The sequence below is a fragment of the Pelophylax lessonae genome, assembly GCF_965119305.1.
Source record: "Pelophylax lessonae genome assembly, chromosome: 3".
NCBI classification, from domain to species: domain Eukaryota; kingdom Metazoa; phylum Chordata; class Amphibia; order Anura; family Ranidae; genus Pelophylax; species Pelophylax lessonae.
Window position 1 is genome coordinate 516,932,299 of NC_138770.1, and position 13,502 is coordinate 516,945,800.

The following is a 13,502-nucleotide window of genomic DNA, read 5'->3' on the forward strand; positions in this document are numbered from 1 at the left end:
AGCGTCACACTGGTTATTGGTAATTAGCTCAATATAATTTAACGGGTTGTAGTAGATAGCAACATGCACATAAATAAGTAAATAAAGGATTAGTTCACTAGACAATATATTTACTAGGCTATAACAGCATAGAATGGAGTTCTATTCAGTTAAATTAAAGTAAACCTGGTAATCCACGAAATCAGCAATAAGTAATGGAATTAGAAAACAGTAACAGCAATGATAATCAATGCTGCCCAAACCCCTCTAGGGTTTATCGGCTTTACAATGCACTGTATAAGAATGCCAGCACTGAAAATTTAGGACCTCCTAAAGAGGTACCTCTTACTATGGACCACAGGCAAAGTTCTTGTAAAGCAGCTATCTGAGTGAGCAGTCTTAGCTCCAATTCTTCAGCCAGCTAGAGTTGGGGTTCTGTCTTTAAGCTGGTGCACAAGAGTACAGTCCCAGTAAAGTATGCATGCAGTAAATCATACTGCTAGTTAGATGGCCAGTCCCCATGTGATCAGTTTCTGCTAGTTCTAACAGGTTAATGGCAGCAATGGCCTCTCACTAGTCTCAGGTATACAGCAACTTGGTGGATGGAGGCGAGGTAGTGTTAACCCATGCAGCTGAAGTCCATTGGGAGCACAGAGAGCACTGCAGCACAGTGCCTTAAATTGCTCTCTGTTTCTAGCCAGGCACCTGGCTACATGTATGAACCTAGGGTCAAGAACCTTAGAGAGCTAATCAGCCAAAGCAAAGGCCAAATATGGGAGATCAGAGAGTGGTCTGTGATGAAGACCCTAAAACAAAGAAACAAGGCAGACCTGGGTTTAACCTTGACAAGTTTTTCTAGCAATAGCGGTTATTTTTCTGTAGAACAAGACACATTCACCTATATCAGACGGCTCGAAACATTTTAATATGAGGGCCACATTGTATGTTTTACAAATATTCTCAAGCTGAAAAATCCCCTTTAGAGTCTCTTTAACATCAGAGTGACCCCTTACATTAAAAGTCCCCATCAGAGCCCCCCCTTTTCATTATGGTCCCCATCAGAGTCCCACCTTATAGGAGAGCCCTCTTTAGATCCTCCCTCCTTACATCAGAGTCTTTATTGGGTCCATCCTTTCCTCACTCATTTACGGTGTGGCTGGGAGCATGGAGAGCCCAGTAGCTTGGCTGTAGTAGCAGGTGGAGCAGGTGTGGCTGAAGGAAGTGCCACCCTTCTGTAAATGCTGGGGCAAAGTTGTTAGGAGGACATCATAGCAATTAACAATGTTACAATGACATTGGAGGAAACTGACAGAGACCTGGGAAGAGGGGTGGGTGTGTGTACAGAAATAGAGACTACTGTAATGTGAAGACCTGTATGAGGCCTTTGACCCTAGCTGGATAAAATCTTGCAGTGGATAGTTTGGAGGCACCTGTATAACAGATAAATAGGTATGTGGAAACACTCGTGCTTAGGAAAAAATGATATACTGTATGTATATACACTGCTAAAAAAAAATTAAAGGAACACTTTGAAAACACTTTAGATCTCAATGGGGAAAAATATAATGCTGGATTTCTATACTGAGATGGACTGGGTAATGTGTTAGGAACGAAAGGATGCCACATCATTTGATGGAAAATAAAACGATCAACCTACAGAGATGTGAATTCAAAGACACCCCTAAAAATCTATTTGAAAAATTATGCAGCAGGCTAGTCCGTTTTGCTGAAATGTCATGTTTTCTGATTGTTTTTCACTAGTTTTGCATTTGCCTAAGGTCAGTGTCACTACTGGAAGCATGAGCCGATACCTGCACCCTACAGAGGTTGCACAGGCAGTCCAACTCCTCCAGGATGGCACATCAATACATGCTATTGCCAGAATGTTTGCTGGGTCTCCCAGCACAGTCTCAAGAGCATGGAGGAGATTCCAGGAGACAGGCAGTTACTCCAGGAGTCCTGGACAGGGCCGTTGAAGGTCCTTAATCCAGAAGCAGGACTGGTATCTGATGCTTTGTGCAAGGAGGAACAGGATGAGCACTGCCAGAGCCCTACAAAATGACCTCCAACAGGCCATTGGTGTGAATGTCTTTGACCAAACAATCAATAACAGACTTCATGAGGGTGGCCTGAGGGCCTGACATCCTCTAGTGGGCCCTGTGCTCACTGCCCAGCACAGTGGAGCTCGATTGGCATTGAACACCAGAATTGGCAGGTCCGCCACTGGCGCCATGTACTTTTCACAGATGAGAGCAGGTTCACCCTGAGCTCATGTGACAATCATCAAAGGGTCTGGAGAAGCCATGGAGAATGTTATGCTGTCTGTACCATCGTTCAGCATGACTGGTTTGGTGGTGGGTCAGTGATGGTCTGGGGAGGCATATCCATGGAAGGATGCACAGACGTCTACAGGCTAGACAATGGCACCCTGACTGCCATTAGGTATCGGGGGGGAATTCCTTGGACCCATTGTCAGACCCTACGCTGGTGCAGTGGGTCCTGGGTTCCTCCTGGTGCACGACAATTCCCGGCCTCATGTGGCAAAAGTATGTAGCCAGTTCCTGGAGGATGAAGGAATTAATACCATTGAATGGCCGCCACACTCGCCTTACCTAAATCCAATAGAATACCTCTGGGACATTATGTTTCGTCCATCCGATGCTGCCAGGTTACACCTCAGTCTGTTCAGGAGCTCAGTGATGCCCTGGTCCAGATCTGGGAGGAAATACCCCAGGACACCACCTGTCGTGTCATTAAGAGCATGCCCTGATGTTGTCAGGCCTGCATACAAGCACGTGGGGGCCATGCAAACTACTGAGTACCATTTTGAGTTGCTGCAATGAAATTTCAGCAAAATGACTAGTCTGCTGCATAATGTTTTCACTTTGATTTTCGGGATGTCTTTGAATTTAGCCCTCTATAAGTTGATAATTTTAATTTCCATCAAACGATTCATCCTAACACATTACCCAGTCCATATCAGTATAGATATCCAGCATGATATTTTTCCCTATTGAGATCTGATGTGTTTTCAAAGTGTTCCTTTCATTTTTGTGAGCAGTGTATATTATGTGCTATGTGGGTCGTTGCTGCCCTTCAATTGAATACAAATATATGTATACACCATCCAATAAGTGAGTAAAAAAAAAAAAAGAGCTGTAAATCGTGAATTATCAGAGTGCCTAGTCATAAACCACACAATCATATATACAGTAAAAACCTTGGTTTGAGAGTAACTTGGTTTAAGAGCGCTTTGCATGACAAGCAAAATTTTCAAATACATTTTGACTTGATATACAAGCGATGTCTTGATATACAAGTAGCCTCAAGTCACAGCTGAGTATAAAAGTGTAGCAATATGGTTAAATTTAATGAAGGTACAACATTTAGCAACTCACATGGTTGATGATTGGAACAGGCACATCTAAGGATGCAGGCATCCAGGCTAAAGCTGTCCACATAGACAATCCTCCGCACCGCCATCTACGTCATCCCTTCCATGCTGCCCCTCGCTTTCAGATCGCTCGCTTTACTGCAGGGTGGTCTTCCCGGTCAGGATTACAGACTGGCAGCTGGCGGTGCAGAAGATGGTCTATATGGACAGCTTTACCCCGGATGCCTGCATACTTAGATGTGCCTGTTTTATTCATCAACCATGTGGGTTGCTAAATGTTGTACCTTCATTAAATGGAACCATATTGCTACACTTAGTGGCGCCTCTCTTCTCTTTGATACTCTGTAGCTCCTGCTGGATTTTGCTTCTAATCCCCTTGTGGAAGCGGCTATTTGTGGATGGACATTTTATGGTTATATAACCTATCGCAATGCTATATTCTTTTTATATGGACTATAAACTGAAGGACTTATGAATAAATGGTTGTGGAACAAATCATCTGAGTTTCCATTATTTCTTATGGGGAAATTTGCTTTGATATAAGAGTGCTTTGGATTACAAGCATGTTTCCGGAACTAATTATGCTCGCAATCCAAGGTTTTACTGTATATATATATATATATATATATATATATGTGCTATGATAAAGTGCTTCATTAAAGTGCCTATAAAAAAGTCCATCCAAATCTTTAAAGTCCTTCTGTGCATAACTGTTTACCAAAATAAGTGTCTTGTGTGTTCAATATATCACCACCACACTCCACCTTCTGTGCCCCCACAAGGGTATGCACTCACCCACAGATGTTGACCCCCCAAGCTTAAGCTGAGGTGGGTCACAGAAGCTTTTCCAGAGGATATCTCCCATACACCTTTCCACTGTTCAGGTATCCTTGGTCCACTCACCCATATAATTATAGTGGTTCTAAAGGCTGAAGGTTTTTTTTACCTTCATGCGTTCTATGAATGAAGGTAAAAAACCTTCTGTGTGCAGCAGCGCCCCTTGCACCCCCTATTACCTATCTGACCTCCCCCCTGATCCAGCCATGTGCACGAGTTCATCGGCTGTCTGGGTACTCTCCCTCCTCATTGTCTGAGACAGCAGCTGGAGCCATTGAGCCAATGAGGAGGGAGAGGGGGGGTGTCTGACCTGAAAAGAGGAGGATCGGGGCTGCTCTGTGAAAAACACAGAGCAGATAAGCATGACATGTTTGTTATTTAAAAAAAAAAATAAAAACGTTTGCCTTTAATGTCACTTTAAGAGAAAGAACCACAGGAAAAATCATAACATAACCCTGCCAGTTTATAATAACCCATTAAAAACATAAAAAATATTGCCTCCACAAAGTAATGTTCCTGCCCGGCACCAAGGATATTGCGCCAATGGTCATTTTTAAATATGTAACATATCATGAGACCTTATAACAAGTTCATTTTGGCATCATCCCATAAATACATTGGTAACTCTAGGAAAATATAGAATATTAGGATTTTGAATATGCCAAATGAAAACACAAATTAATAAAAAAAAAAAATGTATAATTTTTATTGTTGTACAAAAGTCTAAAAATATAGACAATGCTATATTTGTTAAAAACAATTATACATAGAATAACCTCTTGATAATTTCAAGTTACATGGGTATCAGATATACATGTAAAGATAAGGGGTCTACGTGTTTCGTGGGATCCCCAACTTTTTCAGGACCATACATGTACGTATTGTGAATTTTGTATCTAAGACCCTTACTGTAACTGAAGAAAGGAAAAAAAAAAAGAAAACAATACAATATCAGTATGGATTATTCAATATTCAACAAAATCATATAAACTATATCCTCAAAAACATTTACAGAAAGTTGAGCTACACCCAGTGATCATAGAGGGGGATGGGGAAGGGGAGACAAAGAAGAAAAAATAAATAAATACCCACCCTTGAGACTGAAATCACAAAGTAAGAATGTCAGTAATAAACCCCATATATTCCTTAGAAAATACCTCAAAAATGAAATTCAGGGAAATATAATATTATCACAATTTACAACAATGATTTAACTATAATCAAAAGGGGTTGACTGTACCATATAATTGTCACTCATATAAAAAAGGGATAAGAAGCAAGAAGCAGAGGTGCAGATACTGTCTTAAGATTCTTTGCATACCAGCCTAAGTCCTGGTTAACACTGGTGCCATGCGGGAAACCCTGCAAATCAGTGCTGGTTCCCGCATCGCACCAGTGGTTCACACTGAAATCTGCAAATCTCAGGGGGTGTCAATGTAAAGGTAATGACACCCCCAGATTCGGGGGGAGGGGGCATCTCCAGAAGTGGAGATATGATCCCCCGTGCTTAGTGTGGGCCTCTCCCTTCTAACCGTCGGACGCCATGAGGATGGAACAATAGCGTCCGGTATCCGTTCAAACTCCCAAACAAATTGTGTCATCCCGGAAGTGATGTCACTTCTTGTTCCGCAAGAGTCTTGGTCCAGAAGTGATGTATGGCAGACCCAATCTGACACTGCGGACCAGATAGTCACACCAAACATAGCAGGTGCTAGGCAACCGTGGTGGGGGCGGTATCCAAACTGCAAATCGGCCATAACAGGGAAAGAAATAATCACAACCAGAAAAAGGAAGATCTCATGTAAAGAATAAAGGGGATATATTTTTAACCCTTACAGTAAAACTTGAAACATGATCTAATAAATAAAACAGTAAAGCCCCAGTCAGAAAGATAAAGGGGACAGACCCTGGATAAGGCAGCTGTATTCCCAAAGCTGACAATTGTTCCTAAATGGCACCCAGTATGGGACTGGTCCTACCTATTTGTCCACAAATGTGAACAATAAAAAATAATAGAAAAAAAAATTTCATTAATTAAAATTAATATTAATTAATTGAAAATCCTACCGCTCATTCCCACTCTACTAGTCATTTAGGCCTGGGGGTTCGGTGGCTTTCAATTTGTAAATCCATCTTGATTCAACTTGCTTAATATTTATTAATATTTATGATTGGCTGCAAAGTGCCTAGCTATGGGACTGTCTAGAACACCTGCTGTAATATCTACTACATGGTCATTAACCGCTTAAGCCCCAAAAGATTTTACCCCCTTCCTGACCAGGCCCTATTTTGCGATTCGGCACTGCGTGATTTTAACGGACAATTGCGCGGTCGCGCAACGCTGTACCTAAACAAATTTGACGTCCTTTTTTTCCCACAAACAGAGCTTTCGTTTGGTGGTATTTGATCACCTGTGCGATTTTTTGATCATGCGCTATAAACAAAAAAAGAGCGTAAATTTTGAAAAAATAACAATATTTTCACATTTTTTATATGAAATTCCCCCAAAAAAATGTAAAAATCAAAATTTTTAAACATTTTTGGCCAATTTGTTTTCTGCTACATATGTTTGGTAAAATAAAATCGCAATAAGCGTATTGCGCAAAAGTTATTGCGTTTACTAACTACGGGAAAGATTTTTGTAATTTTTGTTGTTTTTTTTTAACGAGTAATGGCGGCGATCTGCGATTTTTTTTGCGGGACTGCGACATTGCGGCGGACAGATCGGACCCTTGACTGACATTTTTGACACTTTTGGGGGTTACCAGAGACATTACTACAGTAATCAGTGCTATACATATGCACTGTTACTGTAAAAATGACACTGGCAGGGAAGGGGTTAACTTCATTGGAGAGGGAGGGGTTAAGTGTGTCCCTAGGGGCGTGCTTCTAACTGTGCAGGGATGTGGCTGTGTGTGTAACAGCAGAGATCAACGGTCCTACATAGCAGGACCGTTTGATCTCTGCTGTTACACAAGGGAGAATGACAGGCTTTGTTTACATTAGCCGCCTGCCTTTCTCCCACTGTAACTGACAATCGCGAGTGACTGGCAGACATCGGGTCCACCGGTCACTCGCGCGGAGGTGTCCGTGAATGAGCGGGGGCGGGATCGCGCCTCCGGCGGCGTGCGCTCGCCCCCTATTGGCTCACAGGCTAGTGACGTACCGGTACGTCACTTTGCCTGCACGGGGCTGACCGCCGCAGTATATGTACTTGCGGCGGTCGGCAAGTGGTTAATCCTTTGCCAACATTTTTTTTTTTGGTTTTGCCCACATAAATTGACCCACAGCTGCAGGTCAGAAGGTATACTATACCTACTGTATTGCAATTAGGTTTGAACACCTCAAGATTTGGAAGCACCACTCCCCTGCTTTGATTGATATAGCGACAATAGTTGCAGTTGCCACATTTGAAAGTCCCCTTTGGTAGATGTGTGCATGGATCACCTCCACCATTGGGTGAAAAATGACAAGACTTGAGGGTGTCTTTAATTGATCTACTCCTCCTGAATGTTAAATTAGGTCTTTTTTGCGGGACTGCGACATTGCGGCGGACAGATCGGACCCTTGACTGACATTTTTGACACTTTTGGGGGTTACCAGTGACATTACTACAGTAATCAGTGCTATACATATGCACTGTTACTGTAAAAATGACACTGGCAGGGAAGGGGTTAACTTCATTGGAGAGGGAGGGGTTAAGTGTGTCCCTAGGGGCATGCTTCTAACTGTGCAGGGATGTGTCTGTGTGTGTAACAGCAGAGATCAACGGTCCTACATAGCAGGACCGTTTGATCTCTGCTGTTACACAAGGGAGAATGACAGGCTTTGTTTACATTAGCCGCCTGCCTTTCTCCCACTGTAACTGACAATCGCGAGTGACTGGCAGACATCGGGTCCACCGGTCACTCGCGCGGAGTTGTCCGTGAATGAGCGGGGGCGGGATCGCGCCTCCGGCGGCGTGCGCTCGCCCCCTATTGGCTCACAGGCTAGTGACGTACCGGTACGTCACTTTGCCTGCACGGGGCTGACCGCCGCAGTATATGTACTTGCGGCGGTCGGCAAGTGGTTAATCCTTTGCCAACATTTTTTTTTTGGTTTTGCCCACATAAATTGACCCACAGCTGCAGGTCAGAAGGTATACTATACCTACTGTATTGCAATTAGGTTTGAACACCTCAAGATTTGGAAGCACCACTCCCCTGCTTTGATTGATATAGCGACAATAGTTGCAGTTGCCACATTTGAAAGTCCCCTTTGGTAGATGTGTGCATGGATCACCTCCACCATTGGGTGAAAAATGACAAGACTTGAGGGTGTCTTTAATTGATCTACTCCTCCTGAATGTTAAATTAGGTCTTTCATCCTCAAAATTACAGATTGTGGGATCCTCCGTTAGTATATGCCAATGTTTCTTGATTTTCCTAATTCTGTCAGCTTGCTTATTAAAGTTAAGAACCGGTCGAACATTTGGCCATTCATCCACATGTTCGCCTTGGAATAGCAACAGATCCCTTGGACTGTCCTTTGCTCTTCTATATGCCTTTTTAAGGACTTTTTGCTATATCCTCGTTCTAAGAAGCATTTTTGCAGTGCCAGTGCCTGCTTTTCAAATTTATTATCATTTGTGCAATTTCTGCGAATACACAGATATTGCTCTTGTGGGATGCTTCTAATGAGGTGTTGAGAGTGAGGGCTTTTATAGTGTAATAGAGTTACCCACTGTAGGTTTTTTAAACAGATTTGTTAAGATACAGTTATCTGCGTCTTTCCGTCAAATCCAGAAATGGCAGGGTACTTGTATGCCACTCCAAAGTGAATGTAAGATTGAAATCATTCACATTCAATGAGTCGACAAATTCAACCAATTTCCCACTTGTACCATTTCAGAAGATCAAGATATCATCGATGTACTTCTTCCATAAATCAATATGGCGGAGGTACATCGACACATCCTCTCAAGAAAATAGGTCTTGCTCCCACCCCCTCAGGTATAGGTTTGCGTACGATGGAATGTGGAATGTTGGAGTAAAGGGCCTCCACGTCAATGAATCGAGAATTGTCAGGAAATGTATTGTGTCCTTTAGATGTGAAGTAATGATTCCACGTGGGGACATAGCAGTGGCATACCAACAGGGGGGGGGGGGGGGGTGGTCCGCCCCGGGTGTCACACATTGGGGGGTGTCAGGGAGCATCGGGGCACGGGAGCACCGGGGTGACACCCAGGGCCGGCCGCCGGACTGCCTCAACCGCTCACTAACACAGGAGAGCAGAGCAGGAGGCACTGAAGCAGAACGGGAGAGAAAGAAACATCAACCCTGAATCAACAGCGGGAACTGCAGGAGTTAATTTTAGGATCCCCTAGCAACCAATCGCCTGCTGTTAACTTGCAAAGTTAACTCCGGCAGTTCCCGCTTTTTATTCAGGGCTGCTGTTTACTTCCTCTCCCATTCTGCTTTAGTGCCTGTGTCTCCTGCCCTGCATGCCCTAATAAGGTAGAAAAGGGAGAGCTAAGAGGGGATGTGTAATGTAAAGAGTTCCATAGGGGGGCTATATAATGTAAAGGGGTCTATGGAGGGGCTGTATAATGTAAAGGCGTCCATGGGGGCTGTGTAATGTAAAGCGGCCCATGGGGGGCTGTGTAATGTAAAAGGGTCCATGGGGGGCTGTGTAATGTAAAGGGGTCCATGGGGGTAAAGGGGTCCATGGGGGGGCTGTGTAATGTAAAGTGGCCCATGGGGGGCTATGTAATGTAAAGGGGTTCAGAGGTGTGAGGGGAGCTGTTTAATGTAAAGGGGTTTATGGGGGAAGCTGTGTAATGTAAAGGGGCCCATTGGGAACTGTGTAATGTAAAAGGGTCCATGGGGGGCTGTGTAATGTAAAGGGGTCCATGGGGGGCTGTGTATTGTAAAGGGGTCCATAGGGGAGCTGTGTAATGTAAAGGGGTCCATGGAGGACTGTGTAATGTAAAGGGACCCGTGGGGGGGCTGCGTAATGTAAAAGGGTTCAGAGGTGTGTGGAGGGGGCTGTGTAATGTGAAGGGGTCCAGAGGTATGGGGGCTGTATAATGTGAAGAGGTCCAGAGGTATGGGGGCTGTGTAATGTGAAGGGGTCCAGAGGTAGGGGGGCTGTGTAATGTAAAGGGGTCCAGAAGTATGGGGGCTGTGTAATGTAAAGGTGTCCAGAGGTACGGGGGCTGTGTAATGTAAAGTGATGTAAAGTGGTCCAGAGGTACAGGGGCTGTGTAATGTAAAGGGGTCCAAAGGTACAGGGGCTGTGTAATGTTAAGGGGGGTCTTCCTCTATTTTACCCGCATTTATATCTGCAGTCCTATAGATACCTATTAGGTTGCACATTTTTTTTCTGCCTTTTCTGAAAACGCACCAAAAGTCCTGCATGTTGCATCTTTGGCGCACTTTCAGAAAACAGGAAAATCATTTTTTTGAGGGGGGAGTGACACCATGTTTTACTGCACCAGGTGACACCAACCCTAGTGACGCCACTGGCATTAGCACATAGTAAGTGTGCCGCTGCCAGTCACATGTATTCTGTCTGGTGCCTCAGGTCAGTCGGCACTGTTTTTGCAGAGGAGGAGGGGCCTGGCCGCTGGGGGGGGCAGAGGGAGGAGGATTCTTTTGAGTTGTGTGCCGCAGTGCGTGTAGGCGCTACACGCGTCATCATTGATGTGCGGTGTGCCGTCTGCCCACCTGGGGGGTGACAGATATAGGATCCGCCCCCGGTGCCAAATGCTCTAGGTATGCCCCTGGGACATAGGTAATCGTCAATTAAATTAGTTTACTGGCTTTTCAGGTAACTGATCCAATCCCTGATACAATTGGCCTGCCAGGTGGGATTATCAACAATTTTAAGTCATTGGTAGTGCATAGAATATTGGGGTCACAGGATCTGTTCCTTCTAAAGGTCTCATGTATTTTTTTAAATTAGTTGATTTGCAAATGCTAAATGTATTATTCTTTCGAATGTGCATTGGAAAGCTGACATTTCCATCACTGAGATTTTTTTGTACCATGAGCGATTTTGAAGGATTTTGTCAAACATCTGAATTTATTGAGTATCTGTCCTTATCAAAATATTTCCTCCTTTATCTGCCGGTTTAATGATAATTCTCTCTAGGGCTTGAAGTGATTGTAATGCTGGTTGCTGATCTGCTGATAGGTAGAATTTCTTTGATCTAGGGGGTATCCTTTCAACTTATTTTCTAATTAGATCTACAAACAATTTAATGTTAGGGTTACTCGAACTGGGAAATTTACAGGATTTCTTTTTTCATTCCTTTGGTGTTTATTTAGGAGTCAAAGTATCTACCTTCGCGACCTGCTCCATGTTATGGAAAAAATCCTGTGAATTATCCCAGAAGCCACCTTCTTCCTCTAATGGTGTTAGATCCCCCAGGGTTCTATATTCTGCTCTTGAATGTCTATGTTGGATATCTTATATATTTCCCGCTTTCTGTTTTGCATCATGAAACATGGCTTTAAAATTCAATTTCCGTGCAAATAACTCAATATCCTTGACCACATCAAAATGGTAAGGACAGAAGGACAGAAGTTAAACCAAGTTTGAGGACAGACAGCTCTATATCCGAAAAACTTTGTGAGATTAAACTAATGATATTAAATGTAGATTCTAAGTCCTGATTTTCAGATACTCAATCAATATCTTGGGGCATAATAGGCGTCTGAATGACATGTGTGTAGTTTGGAGCAGACTACAATTATCTGACACTGCAGACTTATTCTCGGCTCTCTCAGACTGTCTCTGTGCTTCCCAAGTGTTGATCTCGAATTTCATGCATCACACGCATTAGAATCAGCTAACCCGTATTGCTTGTCTGACACTGTGCTACACTTGGGAATCATTTGTTATTTGAGCTTCAACTGCCGGTGAAGATAATAGCAAAGCCTGGTTCCAGCTATTCCTACCCCCTTCTTCCCTTCGGGGAATTCGGGTTGCAAGCAGTTTTTCAACCACCTGTGACATTCAGAGAATTTTTCTTTTGGGTCCAACATCGAGCATTTCCACACGGCATTCCAGGTTGGCGCCTTTCGGCATATTGATCTCCTGTTTTTTAGCCTTTACAGGCAGGCAAGTTTCTCCATTCTTTACAGTGAACATGTAAGTGCTTTGTTGAAATTTTGTGAAATTATTACAATGTACACGTTTTTGTTTGGATGACACATTACTTACATACTAATTATCCTTAGACCACCTCCTGCGGGCACCCCTGAAGAAGGAGTTTGGGGTTCCTCTCCGAAACGCGTCGGGTGAACACCCGCGGTTTATATGTGGTGCATTTTCACTGTGTATATAATGTCTGTACAACTTGCCAATTATTTTAACCATTTTCTTTGTATTTATATACTTTTTCAATAAAGTTTTCAATAAACTGTGTATCTTGATATTATACAGTGCCTTAAAAGTCCCGCCCCAAGGGGAACCCCATTGTTCTTGTATTCCAATTTGGGATGTGGCACTCAGGGGATCACCCCACATGAATCAAATTTTTCCTTCACTACTGGTAACTAGATTACCTCATCTCTCATTACTATAGGCCGGCCTGGGATTCCCCTTTAGTAGGAGTATTTTCATAACAATTCATAGGTTTCTGAGAGATTCATTCACTTACTGTCAGATACTGTGCATATTGGTGGTATTTGCTTGCTACCACAACTGATTATTTAACTTTTCTCTTAGTATTATTTCAGCTGAGTCGTGGTGGTTTACCTAGGGCCTAGTTGATTAATACCTCCTTTAAGCTTTCCTTTTGAGTAAAGTAAATCTAAAGAGGTAATACAGATCTGCATTGTGTCAGTGTGTCATTTAAAGTTATACACAACATGTCTGAACCTAGAGTGTCAGGAGGGCTGGACAGTTCACAGGGTCAAAGTGGCCAAGAAGAACATACAACTACAAGCAACTCCCAAGGGGACAGTGCTACATGTGAAATTATATAATTGATTTAAATAGGACTCATTACAAATGCTTCCTAGTTCCCTAAAGGGATCTTCTGCTGGTGAGATTGATGCCCCGTACACACGTACCAATTGTCGGCCGTAAAGATTTGGCCGATGACCGATCGGCCGATTGTAGGCTTGTTAGTATGATGCTTCCGACAGCCGACAGCGCATTTTCGGCCGAACAGAATCTGTCGTGCAAGCATTAAAATTTTTGTTGGCCAACACCAGAACGGCCGATTGTTCGCCAGTCAGTACAGATTTCGGCCGACAGACAGCAGATTTGCAAGACTGGGCATGCTCAGAAAAGAAAAAAG

General features: G+C 43.4%; 1 protein-coding gene across 2 annotated transcripts in view; it reads left to right on the plus strand.

The window, feature by feature from the left end:
• Nucleotides 1-13,502, plus strand: part of LOC309549694 (sulfotransferase 6B1-like) — a 94,483-nt gene that overhangs the window by 56,598 nt on the left and 24,383 nt on the right. The window lies entirely within an intron of this gene.